The 24153-nt window shown below is 41.7% G+C and overlaps 1 pseudogene; it reads right to left on the bottom strand.

Annotated features, from left to right (window-relative positions):
- Positions 1-1046: 1046 nt before the first annotated feature.
- Positions 1047-23440, bottom strand: LOC123724579 (cocaine- and amphetamine-regulated transcript protein-like; annotated as a pseudogene).
- Positions 23441-24153: the final 713 nt, after the last annotated feature.

Below are 24153 nucleotides of genomic sequence, written 5' to 3'. Positions count from 1 at the left end.
GCTCTGACATGCACTGTCAACTGTGGGACCTTATATAGACAGGTGTGTGCCTTTCCAAATCACGTCCAATCACTTGAATTTACCACAGTTGGACTCCAATCAAGTTGTAGAAATATCAAGGATGATCAATGGAAACAGGATGTACCTGAGCTCAATTTCAAGTCTCATAGCAAAGGGTCTGAATACTTATAAATTTGCCAATTTCTAAAACCTGTTTTTGGTATTATGGGGGTATTGTGTGTAGATGGATGAAACAAATTCAATATTTAATCTATTTTAGAATAAGGCTATAACGTAATGAAATGTGGAAAAAGTAAAGGTTTTTGAATACTTTCTGAATGCACTATACTTCTAGTATTACACACTCACGACTACAGCACCATTGTGAGTCCGGTGTGCGATTTACATGACTTAACATTTTAGAGATCTTGAGTGTTGATTGAGTCTATTAGAACAAACATTCCCTTTGACCCATTCAGTCAAATTTGAAACTGTCAGTTCCTCTGAGATCAAACTGGCATCTTTATATTTTGTTTTCCTACTTATGTGAAGATGGAATTACTTAACTGTTTGGAACAAGTTACATTTGTAATATAGTTTATGGAAAAACATGACTATAATTAAAGTATGTAATTGAAGTACAGTTTTAGATCCAACCAAGTGTGAGATCCTGACTAATTTTCACTAAATTAGTTCTCCAGCTTGCACCCTGGCTGAAGACTGCTTTAATACGCCTTAATTCCCTAATTCATCACCTCTAACATGTACGTTTTTGTTATACTGTGAAAAGAAACGTTTCATGAAATTTAAGTTCGGTGGTTTTGAGGTACAGTTGTTGAAATTCTCAAGAGGATCTTTGTATCAAGAGAACAGCATATTAACACATTTTACTAATCCTAACTAACATTTTAATAAGAGGCTTCATCATGTCATTTATTAATACATTCTATTGCACAAATATTTAACTAGAAAAGAGAATTCCGAGACCAAAAATACTGATTACGAAAGAGTTGCTGACACACTTTATTGCACAATATAGAGAGCTCAGTAACACTTAGGTGACACAAATGTTTAATCTAACTCCAGGAAACGATAGGATGTACCATTATCTAATTGGTGGTCCCACCATAACATTGACAATTATAGCCCGCCTGTATTTGAAAAATATTCATAAAAATAATGACATATGTTACATTATTATCCCTCTTTTAAATAACACAATGATAGGGGATTGAATCCAATAAACCTCCATTCACAAGCACTTCAACAGAAAGAAGTTGCAGAACGCTCCCCGTGGACAGTCGCACATTTTGCCGATTCGAGCGCCTTTCCTCACTGCGCAATGGTCCCCCACGTCGCACTGAAAGAGATTAATGAAAACAATGAGGATACTGCAGGTTTACAATCCTGTAAATCGTTTCGAAACACCACGCATGTATTATGGAATCCAACGACATGTTTGAGGAATTACACAACAGCCCTGAGTTAAGACTACTTACATTAAGAACACTGGACCATAATAAAAATAAAACTGTCTTGTCATTCTGCATTTGGTAATTAATCGCCATTTAAAAAAAGTAATACCTTCTCTGAACAAGAGAAAGAGTAAAATCTTACAGTGGGAACTTGTCCAAATTTCTTTTCCCATGGATTAATTCTTTTGGTCTGCAGTTTTTTGAGAACTTCGTGTAGAGCTCCCAAGCTATGGAAACAGTAGGAAATACACAATTAAAATATACTGTCAGAGCTTGAAGTGCTCTCTTGTCATTGTGTAGCGTTACTACAGTTCCTTGAGTCAATATTCATTTTGGACCAACAAACCTAAAACACCTAAACACACACGTTCTCAAGAACAATGTGCTTTTTTATTTTGTATATAGCATAATTTGTCTACTCTTCATTTATCGAGGTAGTCGAATGTAAATTCCAACAGCTACCCGCGTACATAAGCATTCATGCATACAGTTTACAGACAATATAGCTAGACTTACAAGACGTTTTTCGTTCGTTAGATTCGGATTTTGTGGATAGAAGTCGTGAATGTTTCTCGTTTCCAAATCCACTTCCATTTCTGAGTCGCTCGTTTCAGCACCACATAGGATGGACAGCAGCGCTGTAACAAACTACCGCTCTCGTCCACAGTTTAGAGCTCTCCACTGGTCCTGATCTGGAGAAGTGCTTTACGAGCGCGCGAAAGTTGTTTCCCTATTTCAACTCAATTGTGACCAATCCCTGCAGTTTTGCCTCCTTTCGTTTGCTCGTCAGTGTTTGTATTCTCATTGATATTGAATTGCTCCGCCTTACATTGATCTCCTTATATACGTAAGAGAAATAATAACCTACGTAAGAAGCCCATTACGCTGTCAAAATTAAGTCTCAGCAAATGCCCTTCAGAATTATTTTTGCTCTTGTGGTCTTTGCTAGTGCACAGAGTATTCAGCCATGGGCAGTTTAATATTTTATTATATTTATCTGATTACATTTTTTATTACAATTAACAAAACGTAATCTGATGGTCAAGAAAGTTAGTTATATTTTCAGAGGTTCTTGAGTAAATAGCCCACCATGAACAGTAAGTTGTGCTACATTTTGTACAGAATTTAGGGCTGGTTTGCTGGACACTAGATTAAGCCTGGTCCTAGACTAAAATGCTTGTTCAATGGATATTCGCCATTAAAAGTGCTTCTTAGTCCATTACTAGGCTTAATATGTGTGTGGGAAACCCCCTTATGAGTTTAAAAAAACATGTTCTCGCTGGCTTATTTTTGAATTAATCTCTTTGAGGAGATGGGTTCTGAATGATAAAAAGGAGGATCATCCAATGATGATCCTGAAGCTCTGAGATTAGCTTGATTATGGATATTTGTTTGTGACGCACTTCTATACCCAGGGAACAGTGCACAGATAAGGTGTCATGTTTTCAGTTTAAATAAACCATATGCCAATTTCTACTAGTATAGCCTATATACAGCTAAAGTTTCTTCTAGTTTGTGCATAACTAATGATATGAATAATATTTCTCGACAAATACTTGCAAAAGGCATAATATATAATACACCACAGGTTAAAACGTCACTGCCATGTATCAAGAAATCTGAAGTTACCAAGGCCTTGTAAACAGTGCTGTTTGTGCATCAGATGCAGCAGGCACATAATAGAGCAAACTCCTGTTGCTATGTTAATTGTGTGGTGACACTCCTTTTGCCAAAGCCCCCAAATCAATATTTTCACGAATACTCTTCCTTTGCACATGAGCTTTTCTTCTTCTAATGTCATGTTGAACATATTATTTTGAGAAGTGAATTAGGTTTGCAACATAATATGTTATTATTATGTTGTGAAATAAATTGTGCATTGGAACTTCTAAAAGTAGGACTGGATTATCATCTCATGACTTTACTATATTGAGGTCAACAGTATGTGCCCTCTGGACATTTTCCTTTCAGCCCCTATATGGTATCTACACTGAGTCTAATATTGAGTGGTAGCCCCTATTGCCCTCAGAACAGCCTCAATTCATCGGGCACTTTGGACTTTTACAAGGTGTCGAAAGTGTTCCACAGGGATTCTGGCCCATGTTGACTCCAATGCTTCCCCGCAGTTGTGTAAAAGTTGGCTGGATGTCCTTCGGTGGTGAACCATTCTTGATACACACGGAAACTGTTGGAACGTGGAAAAACCCAGCAGCGTTGCAGTTCTTGAAACACACAAAACCGGTGTGCCTGGACCCTACTACCTTACCCCGTTCAAAGGCACTTAAACCTTTTGTCTTGTCCGTTTACCTTCTGAATGGCACACATATACAAACCATATCTCAAGGCTTAAAAATCCTTCTTTATCCTGTCTCCTTCCATTCAGGTACACTGACTGGATTTAACAAGTGACATCAATAAGGGATCATAGCTTTCCCCTGGATTCACCTGGTCAGTCTGTCATGGAAATAGCAGGTGTTCCTACTGTTTTGTACACTCAGTGTATGTCTTAACTAAGTGAATCCCCCCAAACACACACACACACACACACACAATATAAATATCGAAATTGCCATGTCATGTCGCCAATACAGATACAGTAAAGTGCAAAGTCCTGCTTTATGCTGATGACTCAGCCTTACTGGTATCAGGGGAAGGATATGGCTTACATAGAAGAGACCCTGGGTAAGAAATTGCATTCTGTTAGACATTGGTTGACTGACAACAAATTGTCGCTACATTTGGGAAAAACAGAATCAATTTCGTTTGGAACAAAACTTAGTTTGCTTAGGGCTGACAAGATAAAGGTAAACTGTGCGAAGGCAAAGAAGATTGAATCAAATACAAGTGTAACATATCTTGGGTTTGTATTCCGCTAGATCAATCCCTTTCTGGTGATTCCTGATTGCTGTTAAAATTATTTGTAAAATTTTAACAAATGTAAATGTTTATATAAGCTTGTCTCAACCTTGATTCAGTGTCATTTTTATTATGCCTGCTCTGCCTTGGCATATTGGGCTATCAAAACAACTGGAAATGAAAAATGCAGGTCATGCAAATAATGTTATCAGGTATATGCTGAATGTCCCCCCATGTCCCTACATACAGTTGAAGTCTCAAGTTTGCTATACACCTTAGCCAAATACATTTAAACTCAGTTTTTCACGAATTCCTGACATGTAATCCTAGTAAAAATTCCCATCTCTGTCTCATGTCAGTTAGGATCACCACTTTATTTTACACAAACCTGTTAGGGACCGGGGCAGTATTTTCACGTTCGGATGAAAAGCGTGCCCAAAGTAAACTGCCTGCTACTCGGGCCCAGAGTCAAATATTTGCACTATTATTAGTAGATTTGGATAGAAAACACTCCTGAAGTATCTAAAACTGTTTGAATGATGTCTGTGAGTATAACAGAACTCATATGGCAGGCAAAAACCTGAGAAAAATCCAACCAGGGAAGTGGGAAATCTGAGGGTTGCTAGTTTTTCTACTCTAATCCCTATCCAAACTACAGTGTCTGTGGGGTCATATTGCACTTCCTAAGGCTTCCACTAGATGTCAACAGTCTTTAGAACCTTGTTTTGCATGCTTCTATTGTTACCATGGGCGAGAGAATGAGCCCAGTCAATCAGTGGACTGCCTGAGCCAAGGAGTTGTTTACTGAGCGAGCAATGCAGGCACGCCACTCCTTCTTTTTCCTCCTGTAATCATCAAATCAAATTTATTTATACAGCCCATCGTACATCAGCTGATATTCTCAAAAGGTACAACCTGCACAGAAACCCAGCCCTAAAACCCCCAAACAGCAAGCAAAGCATGTAGAAAGACACGGTGGCTAGGAAAAAAACTCCCTAGGAAAAACTCCCTGAAAGGCCAAAAACCTAGGAAGAAACCTCAGAGAGGAACCAGGCTATGAGGGGTGGCCGAGTCCTCTTTCTGGCTGTGCAGGGTGGATATTATAACAGAACATAGTCAAGATGTTAAAATGTTAAAATGTTCATAAATGACCAGCATGGTCAAATAATAATAATCATAGTAGTTGTCGAGGTTGCAACAAGCACGTCCGGTGAACAGGTCAGGGTTCCATAGCGCGCAGGCAGAACAGTTGAAGACTATGGCAGCAGCCGCCAGTAGACTGGGACAGCAAGGAGTCATCATACCTGAGGTAGTCCTGAGGCTGTCTAGGGCTCAGGTCCTCCGAGAGAAAGACAGAAAAGAGAGAGAAAGAGAGAATTAGAGAGAGCATATTTAAATACACACAGGACACCGGATAAGACAAGAGAAATACTCCAGATGCAACAGACTGAACCTAGCCCCGACACATAAACTACTGCACATAAATACTGGAGGCTGAGACAGGAGGGGTCTAGAAGACACTGTAGCCCAAATCCGATGAATACGCTTATTGTCCGGTTGGAATATTATCGAATATTTATGTTAAAAGACCCTAAGGATTGATTGTAAACATCGTTTGACATGTTGTTCTACGGACCGGTAATGGAACATTTTGACTTTTCGTCTCTGGATTGCGCTCGCGCATTTTGCCTTTGGATAGTGATCTGAAGCCCTTGTTAACAAAGTGTGAGGTATTTGGACATAAATATGGAGTTTATCGAACAAAAATAACGATTTCTTGTGGAAGTGGGATAACTGGGGAGTGCATTCCGACGAAGATCAGCAAAGGTATAGTGGGGAAAAAGATATTTTGATCCCCTGCTGATTTTGTAGCATTTGCCCACTTACAAAGAAAAAGATCAGTCCTATAATTTTAATCGTTAGGTTTATTTGAATAGTGAGGAACAGAATAACAACAAAAAATCCAGAAAAACGCATGTCAAAAATGTTATAAAATGATTTGCATTTTAATGAGGGAAATAAGTCTTTGACCCCTCTCTAAAAAACATGACTTAGTAACTTGTGGCAAACCCTTGTTGGCAATCCACAGAGGTCAGACGATTTCTTGTTAGTTAGCCACCTTTGCAATACTCAGGAGGATTTTTTTCCCCACTCCTCTTGCAGATCTTCTCCAAGTCATTAAGGTTTCGGAGGCTGACGTTTGGCAACTCGACAGCTGCCTCCTCCACAGATTTTCTATGTGAATTAAGGTCTGGAGACTGGCTAGGCCACTCCAGGACCTTAATGTGCTTCTTCTTGAGCCACTCCTTTGTTGCCTTGTGCGCGTGTGTTTTGGGTCATTGTCATGCTGGAATACCCATCCACGACCCATTTTCAATGCCCTGGCTGAGGGAAGGATGTTTTCACCCAAGATTTGACGGTACATGGACCCGCCCACTCGTCCCTTGATGCGGTGAAGTTGTCCTGTCCCCTTAGGCGGAAAAACAACCCCAAAGAGCATAATGTTTCCACCTCCATGTTGGATGGTGGAGATGGAGTTCTTGGGGTCGAGGGCAGCATTCCCTCCTCCACTCCAAACACTTGGCGAGTTGAGTTAATGCCAAAGAGCTCCATTTTGGTCTCATCTGTACACCACAACACCTTCACCCAGTTGTCCCTCTGAATCATTCAGATGTTCATTGGCAAACTTCAGACGGGCATGTATATGTATTGTCTTGAGCAGGGGGACCTTCCAAGGGCGCTGCAGGATTTCGGTCCCTTCACAGCTTATGTGTTACCAATTGTTTTCTTGGTGATCGTATGGTCCCAGCTGCCCTTGAGATCATTGACAAGATCCTCCCGTGTAGTTCTGGGCTGATTCCTCACACCGTTCTCATGATCATTGCAACCCCCACGAGGGTGAGATCTTGCTATGGAGGGATATCGGCAGTTCTTTTGTGTTTCTTCCATTTGCGAATAATCGCACCAAATGTTGTCACCTTTCACCAAGCTGTAGCGATGGTCTTGTAGCCCATTCCAATGCCTTGGCAGGTCTCACAATCTTGTCCCTGACATCCTTGAGAGCTCTTTGGTCTTGGCCATGGTGTGGAGAGTTTGGAATCTGATTCATTCGATTGCTTCTGTGGACAGGTGTCTTTTTTACAGGTAACAAGCTGTGATTAGGGCGCATCCCTTTAAGAGTGTGCTCCTAATCTCAGCTCATTACCTGTATAAAAAACACCTGGGAGCCAGAAATCTTTCTGATTGAGAGGGGGGTCAAATACTATTTCCCTCATTAAATGCAAATCAATTTATAACATTTTTGAATGCCATTTTTCTGGATATTTTGTTGTTATTCTGTCTGTCACTGTTCAAATAAACATACCATTAAAATTATAGACTGATCCTTTCTTTATCAGTTTGCAAACGTACAAAATCAGCAGGAAGGATCAAATACTTTTCCCCCCCACTGTAAGTGAAGATTTATAATACTATTTCTGAGTTTAATTGACTCTAGAACACATGGCTAACTGTATAGCTTAGCTTTGACGGCTCGAGCTCTGTACTCAGAATAATATTGAACAATGTGCTTTTTTACCGTAAAGCTATTTTGGAAATCGTCTGAAGCAGCGGTTGCATTAAGGAAGTGTATCTATAATTCTTTCAATAACTGTTGTAAAGTTTATCAACGTTTATGATGAGTATTTTTGTAAATTGATGTGCTCATTCATCGGAAGTTTTGGGAGGCAACATTTTCTACGAACATCACGCGACCAATGTGTAAAATGTGGTTTTTGGATATAAATAATGAACTTTAGAACAAAACATCAGCATGTATTGTGCTAACAATTGAGTCCTGGGAGTGTCATCTGATGAAGATCATCAAAGGTTAGTGATTAATTCTACCTGTATTTCTGGTTTTTGTGATGCCTCTTGCTTGGAAAATGGCTGTGGTTTTCTTGTGAGTTGATGTCCTAACATAATCTAATGTTATGCTTTCCGACGTAAAGCCTTTTTGAAAATCGGACAATGTGGTTGGATTAACGGGATTATCTTTAAAATGGTGTGCATAATAGTTGTATGTTTGAAGAAATAATTGAATTAGAGATTTTTGCTGTTTTGTTTTATTTATCTTACATTAGCTTTTCGAGGGGTCCACTATTTAGTTAGTTTTAAGAATGCTGAACCGTCAGAACAATAGTTGAGAAAATTTCAGCTTTTACATATCAGTTGGACAGATTAAAGTTTACATACACTCAATTAGTATTTGGTAGCATTGCCCTTCCAAATTTCTTTCTTGGGATTAAAACGTTCTCGGTAGCCAACTGCATTTCTCCACAATAAGTTGGTTTTGAGTCCATCTCTCCTCGGACAGATCTGTTTGCAACTGAGAGGTTTAGGCTCTTTTTCGCATGAGACATGCTTTTTCAGTTCTGCCAACTATGCTATCTATAGAATGACAATATTATGTCCTCCAATACGAACTTTGTGCCTTAGCAAAATAATTTCGCCACAACTCGAAGTTCACTTTTCGTCCATTGGGAAGAACCCATTTTTTCTAAGTCAGCTTAACAATTGATGTCTTGATATTTTGCTTTAAGATATCTAATTTTATAGCACCAATCCTCCTTCAGTAAAACAAAGCACCCACAACGATGTTTCCTGTTGTCACGGTTTGGGATGATCATTCCCTCTGCTTGTAAAGCCGCCTCCAAACCTCTTGATGGCCAAACAGTTCTATTTTCTGTTTTATCAGACCAAAGGATACTTCTTCCAAAAGTGCAGGATCTTTGTCCCCATGTGCAGTTGCAAAACCCCGGAAAACCATGTCTTTTTCAGGCGGTTTTGGGAGCTAAAAGTAACTTCTTGCACTTCGGCCATTCAGGTTATTGTTCGAATATAGACCCGTTTTACGTGGATACAGATACTTTTGCCTATTTTCTCCATCATCTTCACAAGGTCTTGTTCCTTGGGATTTAATTTGCACTTGCTGTTTTGAAGTGTTAATCTCTAGGAGACAAGAACGAGTTCTCTCCTTCCAGGGTATGGGTGGTCTCCCATGGATTTACTCTTCAAAGTACTATTATTTGTACAGATGAACGTGGTTATTTTTGCCTGAAATTGCTCCCAAAAAGGATACTGAACCAGACTTGGGGAGGTCTACAATTTTTTCTAGAGGTCCTGGCTGATTTCTTTTGATTTCTCCTGATGTCAAGCAAGAGACACTGAGTTTGAAGAAGGGTGAAATACAATCCACAGGTACACCGAATTGGAACAAATTATGTAAATCTAGCCCCCTATCAGAAGCTAAGATGACACTAATTTTCTTTGAATTCATAAAGCTGTTTAAAGCGACAGTCAAACTTAGTGTATGTAAACTTATAGATTCACTATCATACATAGTGGATCAGAAGTGAAATAAATCTGTCTGTCAAACAATTGACTGGAAAAATTTGTTCGTCATATCATCTACAAAGTAGATCCCTAACCCGACTCGCCAAACCGATTAGTTAACAAGAATTTGGGAGATGGTTGAAAACTGAGTTCGAATGAAACTCCAACCAGTTCTCAAACGACTAACGTAAGAGTACGAGTTCGGGAGGTTGTTGTTGCCTTTGTAGTCCAGTGGGTAACCAACCTAATCATATGTTCGACTCTTCAAATGATTGTGCCCCAGGTTATAAGGAAAACCATGATACCGTCTCCTACCATCCCAGTTACAATCACTCAGAGGTCGTGTTATTCTTTAAAATCCCAAGGACATTAAACAAATTGCAACGACCGGGAGCATGTTTTATACAAAGTTATTTGTCTGTGAATAGCTCCTGGAAAAGATAAATCACAAAAGCAGTATGTTATAAACTTCTTTGGGAAGGTTGGTTCTAAGAGCCATTCCAGTGCACTTCTAAGTGCTGTTTGGTCGAGTTGTATTTATTTGAGTGATTGCTGTCGTGCAATCAATAGATTGTTTTTCTAAAGGTCGAAATGTGAAATTAATAAGCAGTCGATTTTTGTTGGGAAAAGTGCAGTGTATGAGTGCCACTTTCTAGGATGTCAATGTAAATGAATGTATTTAGGTTCTTTGTAATTTTGACTTTCCTTTATAATCATTATATGTAAGTGATTTCCTTACTAAACTTGAGGACCAAACAAACAACCGTTTAAATTCATATCCTTTGAAGTTATATTTTCGTGGTTCACATTGTACATTTTGTTGTCATATGTCTGTTACCCAAATAAATTAGAATTAATTAAATAAAGTGACAACTGTCGCGTCTCTATGTTGGAGGGATAACATTTTGGTTTGGTTAATATGTCATAGCTCCTGCCTGGGCCAATCAACATTTCATGTAATGTTTTCAGTCAGAACTTGTTTGGCGGTACGAGAGCAGCGTACTAGACAAATCACAAAATATCCCCACACAAATACACATCAGCCTGGGTAAGTTTGTTTTCAATTTACAATCCAGAAAAATCTATTAGAACTGAGCAAAATGGGAAGCGATCTTAATCGAATGGGAGTTCATTCATGTCCACTTGGCGGGAGCATATGCCACACAGACAAGAGGTATTTTTCCAGGCTACTTACGCAGAGAGAGGCAAGTCAGCTCTCCACATGAGTTCCAGCCATCCACACTCCAGCTCACTTTCAACTGACTTTAAAATGCTCAGATTGATTCAGCCTCGCTTAACTCAACATTCAATATGCCTGACATGGAATCGTGGCATTTGCAATAAAAATAGATCTTCCATGAAGACGCGGTAGCTCAGCAGTTGTGGCATCTGTCAGGGCACCAAAATTATTCAGTCTCTTTGCATTTTATTCAGTAGTTTGTTACTACACAGAGGCAGAGGAAACTGTGATTCAGTCAAAACCATTATTAAGCTAATTATAAAGAAAGACTCATTGTAAAACCACCTCTATAATTCAATGACCCCTGAAGATATGCCAAAACATTATATTGCACTTAGCAAACAGCATAATGGGAAATTAGGGCATCTGCACACTTCAATCAACGATCGGGAGAAAATCTCACAGAAAAACATGTCAATTAATACTTGAGAAGATACACAACAACAATAAACTAGGCAAACATATTTCACCTTGCATCCCACTGCTGCTGGGATGAGTTAGGGATTGGTCAGTCTCGGATGAGAGATCAGATTCTGGATGTGGTGTTAGAGAGAGGCCAGTAGAGGGTGACCTTTCCTCTGGTGTCTTATTGTGGCTTATTTTTCCAGACACTTTTATATGACAGTCTTTGGGTTCACATCTGTTTGTTCTATGGGCTGTAGCTTGTGATGAACAGGTACGCTATGTCCAGTGAGCCAGGTTATGAGATTGAGATGGGGGGCTGAAGTGTTACTGTGAGATTGGGCAGTTTCTATCACCCAGAGTCAGATGAACTTGTGGATAACATTTTTATGGCTCTGCGTGCAGTAGCAAAGGAAGTTAGAGGTAGTTTGGCAAGCCAATGCTAACAAAGCTGCTACCTGGGACAGCTGCACTGTAGACTTCAGTCATTGGGCCAGCAAAACTACCTCAATCTCCTTCATACTGCATGACTTAAACCCTGAAATATTACATTTACATAAGTATTCCAGAACCTTTACTCAGTAATATGTTAAAGCACGCCACGCGATTACAGCCTCAAGTTTTCTTGGGTATGACGCTATGCTTGGCACACCTGTATTTGGGGAGTTTCTCCCACTTTTCAGTGTCAGCTGTGCAGCTATTTTCAGATCTCTCCAGAGATGTTAGATCGGGTTCATGTCTGGGCTCTGGCTCATGTCGTTGTCCTGTTGAAAAGGGAACCTTGGCCCCAGTCTGGAGGTCCTGAACACACTGGCAGGGTTTACCGCGATCCTCTGTACTTTGTTCGCTCATCTTTCCTCGATCCTGACTGCTAGTCTCCCAGTCCCCGCCACGCGAAAAACATCCATAGTGCCCCACCATAGGGGTGGTGCCAGGCTTCCTCCAGATGTGACGCTTGGCATTCCAGCAGCCAAAGAGTTCAATCTTAGTTTCCATCAGACCAGAAACTTAGTTTTCATGGTCTGAGAGTTATTAGGTGCCTTCTGGCAAACTCCAAGCGGCTGTCATGTGCCTTTAACAAGGAGTGGCTTCCGTCTGGGCCACTCTACCATAAAGGCCTGATTGGTGGGGTGTTGCAGAGATTGTTGCCCTTCTCTGAAGGTTCTCCCATCTCCATACAGAGGAACCTCTGGAGCCTGTCAGAGTGACCTCTGGTTTTTGGTCACCTCCCCACCAGCCTCTGCTACCCCGTTTGCTCAGTTTGGCCGGGCGGCCAGCTCTAGGTAACTATGGTTCCAAACTTCTTCATTTAAAGAATGATGGAGGCCACTGTGTTCTTGGGGACCTTCAATGTCGCAGGTTTTTTTAATACCCTTCCACAGATCTGTCTCTGACACAATCCTGTCTCGGAGCTTCCACCGACAAATAATTTCGGTTCTCATGGTTTGGTTTGTTACGCCCTGACCTGAGAGACGGTTTATTTCTCTGTTTTGTTAGGTCAGGGTGTGGGTGGGCATTCTATGTTTTGTATTTCTTTGTGTTGGGTCGAGTATGGTTCCTAATCTGAGTGGCAGCTGTCTGTTGTTGTCTGATCAGAATCATACTTAGGCAGCCTTGTCCCACCTAAAGTTTTGTGGGTAGTTATTTTTCTGTTTTGTATTCAAGTATCTGACGGAACTGTTTATTTTCGGGTTTGTTTCTTTGTTCTAGTGTTTTTATTGTTAAATAAATATAATGAATACTTACTAGTTGCTGTTTTGGTCCCCTCTACGACATTAATAACAGAACTACCCACCCACCAAAGGACCAAGCAGCGTGGTCAGGAGGACTGGACCTGGGAGGAAATCCTGGATGGGGCAGGACCCTGACAAGGTGCCTGGGAAGGGCTGTTACCGTCTGGCAAGAGGAGATAGAGGCGAAAGCGGAAATGGCGAGTGCTCATGGAGGAACAAGCACGGCAACAACGAAGCCCGAGAGGCAGGCGGCAAAAATCTTTGGGGGGGGCCCGCTGGGAGATTGGCGAAGTCGGGGTTGAGACCTGAGCCAACTTCTGCTTACCGTGGGGAGCAGTGACCTGAAAGTTATTCGTGTTATATGCGTGTGTGATGCTACTGTGTTGCCAGTGACCAGCCCAAAAGGCGCCGTGCAAGCCTCATGTTGCGTGCATAGAGTTGGCTGTCAGCCAGTAAGAAGTGTGCCAGCTCAGCGTTCCTGGTTCCAGTGCGCCCTTCGCCCAGGTTATCCGCAAGGCGCTTCAGCCTCGCGCACGGTACTTCGCTCACCAGCACAAACCAGTTCTGTCCTGTGCCAGCTACTCCACCCTTGCTGGGCTAAAATAAACATTCACAAGGACGGGGTGCCAGCCCTAAGCCCCAGACCTCCAGTGCGCCCACGGCCCAGTATACCCTGTGCCTGCTCTGCGCACCCAGTCCGAGCCTCCAACACTCCCAAGTCCGAGCCTCCAGCGACGCTCTCCCCAGTCCGGAGCCTCCAGCGTCGCCTCCCAGTCCGGGAGCCTGAGACGCCTCCCCAGCCCGGGAGCCTCCTGAGACGGGCCGTGCAGCCCAGAGTCTTCAGCGGCGGTCTGCAGCCCAGAGCCTTCAGCGGCGGTAATTGAGCAATCAGGGGAGAAGGGCTTTGGTCAGGGAGGTGACCAAGAAACCCGAGCCACTCTGACAGAGCCCAGAGTTCCTCTGTGGAGATGGGAGAACCTTCCAGAAGGGCAACAATCTCTGCAGCACTCCAACACACCCAGGCCATTATGATAGAGTGGCCAGATGGAAGACACTTTTGTAAAAGGCCTGCGACAGCCTGCTTGGAGTTTGTCAAAAGGCACTCCTAAAGAACTCCAGACCATGAGAAACAAGTTTCTCTTGGTCTGATGAAACCAAGATTGAACTCTTTGGCCTCGGAATGCTGCCGCCACGTCTGGAGGAAATCTGGCACCATCTCCTACGGTGAAGCATGGGTTGTTTTTCAGCCGGCAGGGACTGGGAGACTAGTCAGGATCAAGGGAAAGATAAATGGAGCAAAGATAGAGATCCTGATGAAAACCTGCTCCAGAGTGTTCAGACCTCAGACTAGGCAAAGGTCAAAGACCTGGGCGCAGGTGCTGCCAGGATAACAACCTCTCCTCAACGTGATCAAGACAAAAGGAGATGATTGTGGACTGCAGCAGGAAAAGGAGGTCCGAGCACGCCCCCCATTCTCATCAACGGGCTGTAGTTGAACAGGTTGAGAGCTTCAAGTCTCTTTGTGTCCACATCACCAACAAAACTATCATGGTCCAAACACACCAAGACAGTCGGAAGAGGGCACAACAAAGCCTATTCCCCTTCAGGAGACTGAAAAGATTTGGCATGGGTCCTCAGATCCTCAAAAGTTCTATGAGCTGCACCATCGAGAACATCCTGACTTGGCTGCATCACTGCCTGGTATGGCAACTGCTCGCCTTTACAGCAAGGCACTGTATTGCAGTAGTGCGAATGGCCCAGTACATCACAGCCAAGCTTCCTGCCATCCAGGACCTTCTCCTGAGCCACCCTAGTCATAGACTGCTCCCTCAGCTACCACATGGCAAAAATAAACAGGGAGTGCCAAAGCCTAGGTCCAAAAGGCTTCTTAACAGCTTCTACCCCCAAGCCATAAGACCTTGAACAGCTATTCAAATGGCTACCCAGACTATTTGGTAGTGAATTTCAAAAACAGATTCAACTACAAAGACCAGAGAGGTTGTACAATGCCTGGGCAAAGAAGGGCACCATTGTTAGATGGGCAAAAACAAAAGTTAGGACTTTAAATATCCCTTTGAGTATGGTGGGTTATTAATTACACTTTGATGGTGTATCACCACCCAAAAATACTAAAGATACAGGCGTCCTTCCTAACTCAGTTGTCGGAGAGGAAGGAAACCGCCAGAGATTTCACCATTAGGTCAATGGTGACTTTAAAACAGAAACGGAGTTTAATGGCTGTGATATGAGAAAACTGGAAGATGGATCAACAACATTATAGTTACTCCACAATACTAAACTTTAATTGACAGAGTGAAAAGAAGGAAGCCTGTACAGACTAAAAGTATTTCCAAAACGTGCATCCTGTCGGCAACAAGGCACTTTAGTAATACAACATATTATTGGAGTACCACTCTCCATATGCGTTCAAGTGTAGTGGTGGCTGTATCATGTTAAGGTATGCTTGTAATCGTAGAAGGACTGGGGGAGTTATTCAGTTAAAAATTAATCGAATGGTTTTCAAGCACATGCAAAACCTCAATAGAAACCTTGGTCTAGTCTGCTTTCCACCGTGACACTGAAGATTAATTACCTTTCAGCAGTGGGGCAACAACAAACATAGTGCCAATCTGTTAAATTGGAGTTGCTTACCAAGAAGACAGTGAATGTTCCTGAGTGGGCTTTAGCGTTACAGTTTTGACTTAAAATTCTACTTGAAATCTGTGGCAAGACCTGAAAACAATAAGTCTAGCAAATGATCAATAACCAATTTGGACAGAGCTGGAAGAATTTTTGAAAAGAATAATAGGCAAATGTTGCACAATCTAGGTGTGGAAAGCTCTTGAGACTTACCTGAAAGACAGCTATAATCGTCAGTAAAGGCAAGCCCAAAGTAGGGTGAAATACTATGTAAATGAGATATACGGTATATATATTATTTTTTAAAAATGTTTCAAAAACCATATTTTCACTTTTTCATTATGTAATATAGAATATGGAATATATTTTCGTGTAGGATGGTTGAGAAAATAAATATATTTAATCAATTTTGAATCTGTATGAAACACAACAAAATGGGGAATAAGCCAAGGGGAATGAATATTTTCTGAAGGCACTGTGTGCGTTGTAGATACCATTAATGATTGACAAAGGAATGCTGGAGTGTGTTGTTTATCTTGTTATGTAGGGCTACATAGGTATTTAAAATTTCAAAGGTTACAAGGAATGGGGCTGGGAAAGTTGTTGTTTAATCATTTGCCAACCTTCCGAACATTCCACTTCTCCAACCTGCAAAACAGAACATGGACACTAGCAAACTACACTGGGGACGTCAAGAATACAATCTTGGAGAGTTTGCTGAAAAATTCAGATTCTTCCAAAGATCATCAATGTGACGGTGGGCTTTCTCTGGACAACAGGAACTGGACAGTGTCAGCTCAAGCACAGTGAGTGGGATTTCTTTCCTTTGATACCTAGTGATATTATCAACTGCCTGAAGCTATTTTTAGCACAGTGGTTAGAGGTTCAAATAATGAATGTCTCTTAATACTTTATCGCTCTAAAAATGGACTGTATTGTAGTACCGCGCTGTAGGTTTGTAAACTTTTGAAAAGAAGCCTGTCTTTTATCGACCAATCAGTATTTTTCAAGTGTTCTGATTTGCAAAAGCCTTTTCTTATGAGAGTATATGAAAGAATCTCTCCACTCACTCAGTCATGTATTTTGTACTTGTATTTGTATTTATTGAGACTTAATTAGCTTGCTGTCTTGGCAGCAGCTACTGTTCCTGGGGTCCGGGGAAAATGGGTAGCCAGTTACACAATTTTAAAAAACATTACAATACATTCATTACAAAATTAAGCTCAGGCCCATACCCACTACCACATATCTACAACACAAAATCCATGTGTACGTGTGTGTATGGTGCGTATGTTATCATGTGTGTTTATGCATGTGTTCTGTGCCTATGTTTGTGTTGCTTCAATGGCCCCCGCTGTTCAATGTGTATTTTTATCTTTTATTTTATTTTTCTGATTCTATTTCTTTCATTAGTTACCCTATGTGGGAATTGAGTTCCATACAGTCATGGTTTCATGGAAGATTGTGTGCCTCCCATAGTCTGTTCTTGGACTTGGGTACTGGGAAGAGACCTCTTGGTGGCATGTCTTTTGTGGTATGTATGGGTGTCTGAGCTGTGTGCTAGTCGTTTAAACAGACAGCTTGCGTTTTTCAACATGTCATGTATTATTACCGCTGAAATTATTGCAGCTCTTATGTGGTTCAGCGTTTATGTTTTTAATACCCCACCCCAACTTTCCAGCACATCATGGTCCACTCTGCTCTGCCAGCAGAGAGCAGTGTTTGAGAGCAAACATGGGAAAGTCCTGTCCCTACCTTGTCGAATCTCCACTGTAGGCTTCTTTACATAATCCCGAAATGATAGGACTAGAAGGTGAGTTGCACAGTTATGAGGTGAATCTACAACCTCTTCTTCAAACACTCTGCTTAGTCACCATTGCAAAATGGGTCTTTTGGCAATCACCCAGGACCACCAATCAGTCTTCAGGCTATTTTCGAGTCCAACCCACTGCCAGGTCATCATCCAACCAATAATGCCACTCGCCCCTGCCGCGGGCTATCAGGTCATAGGCTGGACACACTGACAATCACACGCACTCTGCGAGGAGCAGTTCTTAATTGGGTTTTCAGCAGCAAAGGGTATTCATGATTGCATTATTTTTCAAGAAATCGGATTTATCATTACTGAAACCTGCTCTGAATGTTACAGTAGGTAATTTGTATGGTGACCTTCAAATATGTGTTTGTCATATAGCCTTTTACCACAAATAGTGAGAACTTTGCATTTTCCAGAAAATATGTGAACCTTTCCATCTATTCTAGTTTATTCATTATGTGTTGTTGTTATGCAGGATTTCCTCTCTCCAGACACACTCCTCTGGAGTGCTGCTCTATGTATATGAAGGGAGGTGCGAACCCAAACTGGCAGAGGGATGGAGGGACCTGGCCTAGGGCCAGTTCGAGGACGCTTCTGTGCTACATTGGGGGGGCAGATCGATGAACTGGCCTCAGAACCCTTTTCATCTTCAAGGTACACCGCAGCACTCTGCATGAAAAAGTATTGTCACATTACACCTCCCTTTGGTGGCGACCACATACCTCACCTTAGAACGTGTTTATAGTGGTTGACAATTTACTAAGTGTGGATCAGCACAACACCACACTGGTTAGCAGACCCAGAGGAGTCACACAGGAATTTGTACTCAGTCCCTTTAATTTTGTTCTGATTTCCAATATAAATGTACAAGGGAGACTTCTTATGCCTGTTTGGTGAGCGTGGCACAGTTGAAGAGGCAGGAATTAAACTGGTTTTCTCAGTTTTAGAGAAATTTAGTTTGCCACATAGTCAACATACACTATCAATGAAGCAAGAATTGATGCAGGATGCTGCACGCCTCCTGCATTTGAGAAATCAGAAATGTAAAATGGAGGGGACCAGGTACAAACCACTGTGGGACTCCTGTATTGTGCTAACAGAACATAGATTTTTGTGACCTCACTATTCCTTTTAGAGATGTTGTAGCATTATAAATATCCTAATTGGCATTGATAGATATAATTGTTCAAAATAACGAAACCTAGTCTGCCTCTTCAGATATCACCATTTTGAATAAGCAACAGTTGATTGAAAAGGGTCACCAATACATGGAGGTGAAGCCAATCTACATGAGCCTGAAGAACCAGGGTGATGAAATCTACCTCTACCAGCACCTTGACTTTGAGACAACCGAGCCACTTCATAGAGAAAAGCAGCAAGACCCCCACCTCTACCTCCCTAAACCACAACATTTACAAATAGCTGTGACACAAACTTCCACCCCTTTCTCCATCATTGGAGAACACCCAGTCCTACTCTGGCGGCTCATGGCACCCACTCTTCTGCTCCTTAGCAGAGGTGCCCTAAATTCACGGGACTGAGTGTGGCAGCCAGGTGTGTTCCTGCCTGCGACTTGCTCTCAACTTGGACCAGTACTGCCAGCCTTCGAGAGGGAGCAGATTGACGGGGATCTGTTGTGAACACAGTTGAGCCCAGCATGATGACGGAGACCCTGGGGGATGAGGTAGAGCCTGCACGTGGCAAGCTTCTCCATTTCCGAGAGGGCTGGAGGTCCTTACTTGGGTCTTCTGAGCTGAGAATAGTAATGGATTACCTGTAATGGGATTATAATCAGATTATTCAAATTTCATTGCCAATTTGGGATCAAAATAACACTAAACACTAGAAGTGACATTTTGTACTCTTGTGCTGGATGGTAAATTATTTTACATATTTAATGTTAGGCTAAGTACCATTTACATTAGTAATGGCTAAAGAGTCATTCTAGAATAGCGCTACTTTTGGAGTAATTCCTGCTGGGAAGCAAACATTCATCCACACAGCATGATTAAAAGCACAGGTTTCAGGCCAATAGCCTTGTCTTGCTGTCACACCACAGGTCGGGAGTCACAGACGCCATTGACATTTTCATTTACATTGTCAAAATAAATTGACTTTCAGTCACTTGATCACTCACAACTACAGCAATAAGATACAGAAATAAATACCTACATGAGGTCCAAGAAAAATAAATATAACATTCTGAGATTTAATCCTAGTAAAAATGCCCTGTCTTAGGTCAGTTAGTATCATCACTTTATTTTAAGAATGTGAAAATGTCAGAATAATAGTAGAGAGAATGACTTATTTCCGTATTTTTCTTTCTTTCATCACATTCCCAGTGAGTCACAAGTTTACATACATTCAATTAGTATTTGGTAGCATTGCCTTTTAAATTGTTTAACTTGGGTCAAACATTCAGGTTGGTTCCACAAGCTTCCCACAATAAGTTAGGTGAATTTTATTCCCATTCCCTCCTGACAGAGCTGGTGTAATTCCATCTCTCTTGCTTCGCACACACTTTTTTTCAGTTCTGCTCTGACACATTTTCTATAGGCTGAGGTCAGGGCTTTGTGATGGCCTCTCCAATACCTTTTGACCTTTGTTGTCCTTAAGCCATTTTGCCCCAACTTTGATGTATGCTTGGGGTCATTGTCCATTTGGAAGACCCATTTATGTACTGTATGTCACGTCCTGACCAGTGAAAGAGGTCACTTGTCATAGTAGAATGGTCAGAAGGGCAGGGGGCTTGGCTTTGTATGTATTTTGGGTTTTCTGTTTCCTATGTGGGTTTGTTCTAGTTATCTATTTCATGTGTTGGTTTTCAAGTGTTCTATTGTGGCATGGTTTCCAATCAGAGGCAGTGTCTTTCGGGTTGTTTCTGATTGGAAGCCATACTTAGGGCAGCCTGTTTTTCCTTTAAAGGTAGTTGTTTTCCGTGTTGTTCATGTACCTGACGGAACTGTTGGCTGTCGTTTTCGTTATTTTTGTTTAAGTGCTGCCATTAAAAGAAATATGAGCACTTTACATGCGCGCTGTCCCCTTCATACCACCCTAGTTACACCCTCGCTTTAACTTCCACTGATGTCTTGAGATGTTGCTTCAATATATCCACATAAACTTTCCTCCTCATGATGCCATCTATTTTGTGAAGTGTACCAGTCCATCTTGCAGCAATGCACCCCCACAACATGATGCTGCCACCCCCCGTGCTTCACGGGGTTGGGATGGTGTACTCGGCTTGCGGGCCTCCCCCTTTTTACTCCAAACATAACGATGGTCATTATGTCCAAACAGTTCTATTTTTGTTTCATCAGACCAGAGTGACATTTTCTCCAAAAAGTACGATCTTTGTCCCCATGTGCAGTTGCAAACCGTAGGTCTGGCTTTTTTACGGCGGTTTTGGAGCAGTGGCTTTTTCCTTAGTTATGGGGCCTTTCAGGTTAGGACATGTTTTAATATGGATACAGATACTTTTGTACCTGTTTCCTCGCTATCTTCTGCTGCTGTCCTATCCTGTTGTTCTGGGATTGATTTGCACTTTTCGCACTCAAAGTACGTCTATCCCAGAGACAGAACGGTCCTTCCTGAGCGGGGTATTGACGGGGCTGTGTGGTCCCGGCTGTGTTTTATAAGCCTTGCATACTATTGTTTGTACAGATGAATGTGGGACCTTCAGGCATTTGGAAATTGCTCCCAAGGATGAACCAGACTTCAGGAGGTCTACAATTTCTTTTCTGGGGTCTTGGCGGACTTTTGATTTTCCCATGATGTCAAGCAAAGAGGCACTGAGTTTGAAGGTAGGCTCCTGAAATACATCCACAGGTACACCTCCAATTGACTCCAAATGATGTCAATTAGTATCAGAAGCTTCTAAAGCGCACATGATTCTTTCTTGAATTCTTCCAAGCTGCTGTTTAAAGGCAATAGTCACTTTGTGTACAGTGGGGAAAAAAAAGTATTTGATCCCCCGCTGATTTTGTACGTTTGCCCACTGACTAAAAAAAAAGGATCAGTCTATAATTTTAATGGTAGGTTTATTTTGAACAGTGAGAGACAGAATAACAACAACAATATCCAGAAAACGCATGCCAGAAATGTTATAAATTGATTAGCATTTTAATGAGGGAAATAAGTATTTGACCCCCTCTCAATCAGAAAGATTTTTTGGTTGCCAGGTGTTTTATATAGGTAACTAGCTGAGATTAGAGCACACCTAAAGGGAGTTCTCTCAAACCAGCTTGTTACCTGTAAAAAAAAGACTCATTGCAAAGCAAATCAATCAATCAGATTCCAAACTCTCCACCATGGCCAAGACCAAAGAGCTTTCCAAGGATGTCAGGGACAAGATTGTAGATCTACACAAGGCTGGAATGGGCTACAAGACCAACGCCAAGCAGCTTGGTGAGAAGGTGACAACATTTGGTGCGTATTATTCTTAAATGGAAGAAACACAAAAGAACTGTCAATATCCCTCGGCCTGGGGCTCCATGCAAGATCTCACCTCGTGAAGTTGCAATGATCATGAGAACGGTGAGAATCGTTTGGCAGAACCACGGAGGGATCTTTGTCACGATCCATAGCAGCTGGGGACCATAGTCACCAAGAAAACAATTGGTAACACACTATGTCATGAAGGACTGAAATCCTGCAGCACGTAGGTCCCCCTACCTAAGAATACATATCCCCAGTCTGCTGAAGTTTACAATGAACATCTGAATTACTCAGAGGACAACTGGTAAAAGTGTTGTGGTCAGATGAGACCAAAATGGAGCTCTTTGACATCAACTCAACTCTCGTGTTTGAAGGAGGAGGAATGCTGCCTATGACCCCAAGAATACCATCTCCACCGGCAAACAGAGGTGTTATATTATGCTTTGGGTGATTTCTTCTGCTAATGGGACAGGACAACTTCACTGCATCAAAGGGACGATGGATTTGGGCCATGTACCGTCAAATCTTGGGTGAGAACCTCCTTCCCTCATCCAGGGGAATTAAGAAAATGGGTCGTGGATGGGTATTCCAGCACAACAATGACCCAAAAACATGGCCAAGGCAACAAAGAAGGGCTCAAGAAGAAGACCATTGTCCTGGAGTGGCCTAGCCAGTCTCCAGACCTTACAATCCAGAACATCTGTGGAGGAGCTGAAGGTCTCGAGCCAAACGTCAGCCTCTAAAACCTTAATGACTTGGGAGAAGATCTGGTAAAGAGGAGTGGGACAAAATCCCTTCCTGAGATGTGTGCAATCCTGGTGGCCAACTACAAGAAGCGTCTGACCTCTGTGATTGCCAACAAGGGTTTTGCCACCAAGTACTAAGTCATGTTTTGCAGAGGGGCTCAAATACTTATTTCCCTTATTAAATTGTAATTATTTTATAATATTTTTGACATGTTAGACAAAAGTTAGAGGGTATGGGATGTTTGTTTACTTCTCTGCTATTCATATGCTGTGCGCAGAATGTTTTTCAATCCTCCCAAACAGCGCTTTGGCCACTAACACTATTACATACCACAACTACACATCTTCTACACATCTTCTGACAGCAACTACACAACCAGCTTTCACTCATATCTAGTGACAACCACACAATTATATACCACAACCACACAACTTCTGATCACACATTTAACTACTGACCATATCCAAAACTACCACTGACCACAACTAGCTCGAACCACATACAGTAACTACCCACCACAACTTGACCTCAACTGCACGACTTCTTGACCACATCTAGTATCCACAACCACACAATTATATACCACAACTGCAACAACCCTGACAGCAACCACTTAATCGACCCAACCGCACAACTTTAGAACAATAACCAAATTACATACCTCAACCACATGTCCTCTGGACCGCAACCGCACAACTTCTGACCACACAACTTCTGACCGCATTATCTACCAATCATATCCAAACAACATTTGACCACAACTACTTAACCACATAACTACTGACCCCAGATTATCACATCCTTACAATTTAATGATGATCCCAACCACATGAAACTTTTCACTTATATCAGATTTATCTAAACGCATAATTTAGATTCATTTAACTATTTTAATTGATTTTATAAAGAATGATATTTTTAAAGAATTCTCTTCACCATCACAAACGTTTAAAAGAGCTTAGCTTGCCCAACCAACTTCACTTGCAAAGTTACCATCTAGTTTTATACAGCATTCATATACAAAATACTCAGTCTTTACTAGCGGAACTTTTGCCATTAGTTTGGCTCATACACGATGTGTGCAGCTGTAAGCGCGTTCTGTTCAGATCCAGGCTTCACGTGCACTGAAATTGTCACCACCCGTCTTGTCCTCGAGCTACCTAGAAGATGGGCCTTTAGGCTTGAAGCAGTTTTATTCTTCAAAGAAGTTAGAGGGGCACAAAATGTTTAGAACGTATGTGTTAGTAAGTAGCCATGTGTCTGCATGACAATTTTATCTAATTAATATAACCAAACTTCTGGCTTGCAAAGCTATAGCCAACACGGTGCTTGTTTGCACAGCTCAGTTTTGTACTTTTGGGCATTTTATGCTTTCCAGAGTCATTCTTTTCTTCGCTGCATAATGTCCTCAAACTCATGTAATGTGGGGACAGTTTC

Source organism: Salmo salar, chromosome ssa10, assembly GCF_905237065.1.
Source record: "Salmo salar chromosome ssa10, Ssal_v3.1, whole genome shotgun sequence".
In the NCBI taxonomy this organism is placed as follows: Eukaryota; Metazoa; Chordata; class Actinopteri; order Salmoniformes; family Salmonidae; genus Salmo; species Salmo salar.
This window is presented reverse-complemented; position numbering and strand designations above follow the sequence as displayed.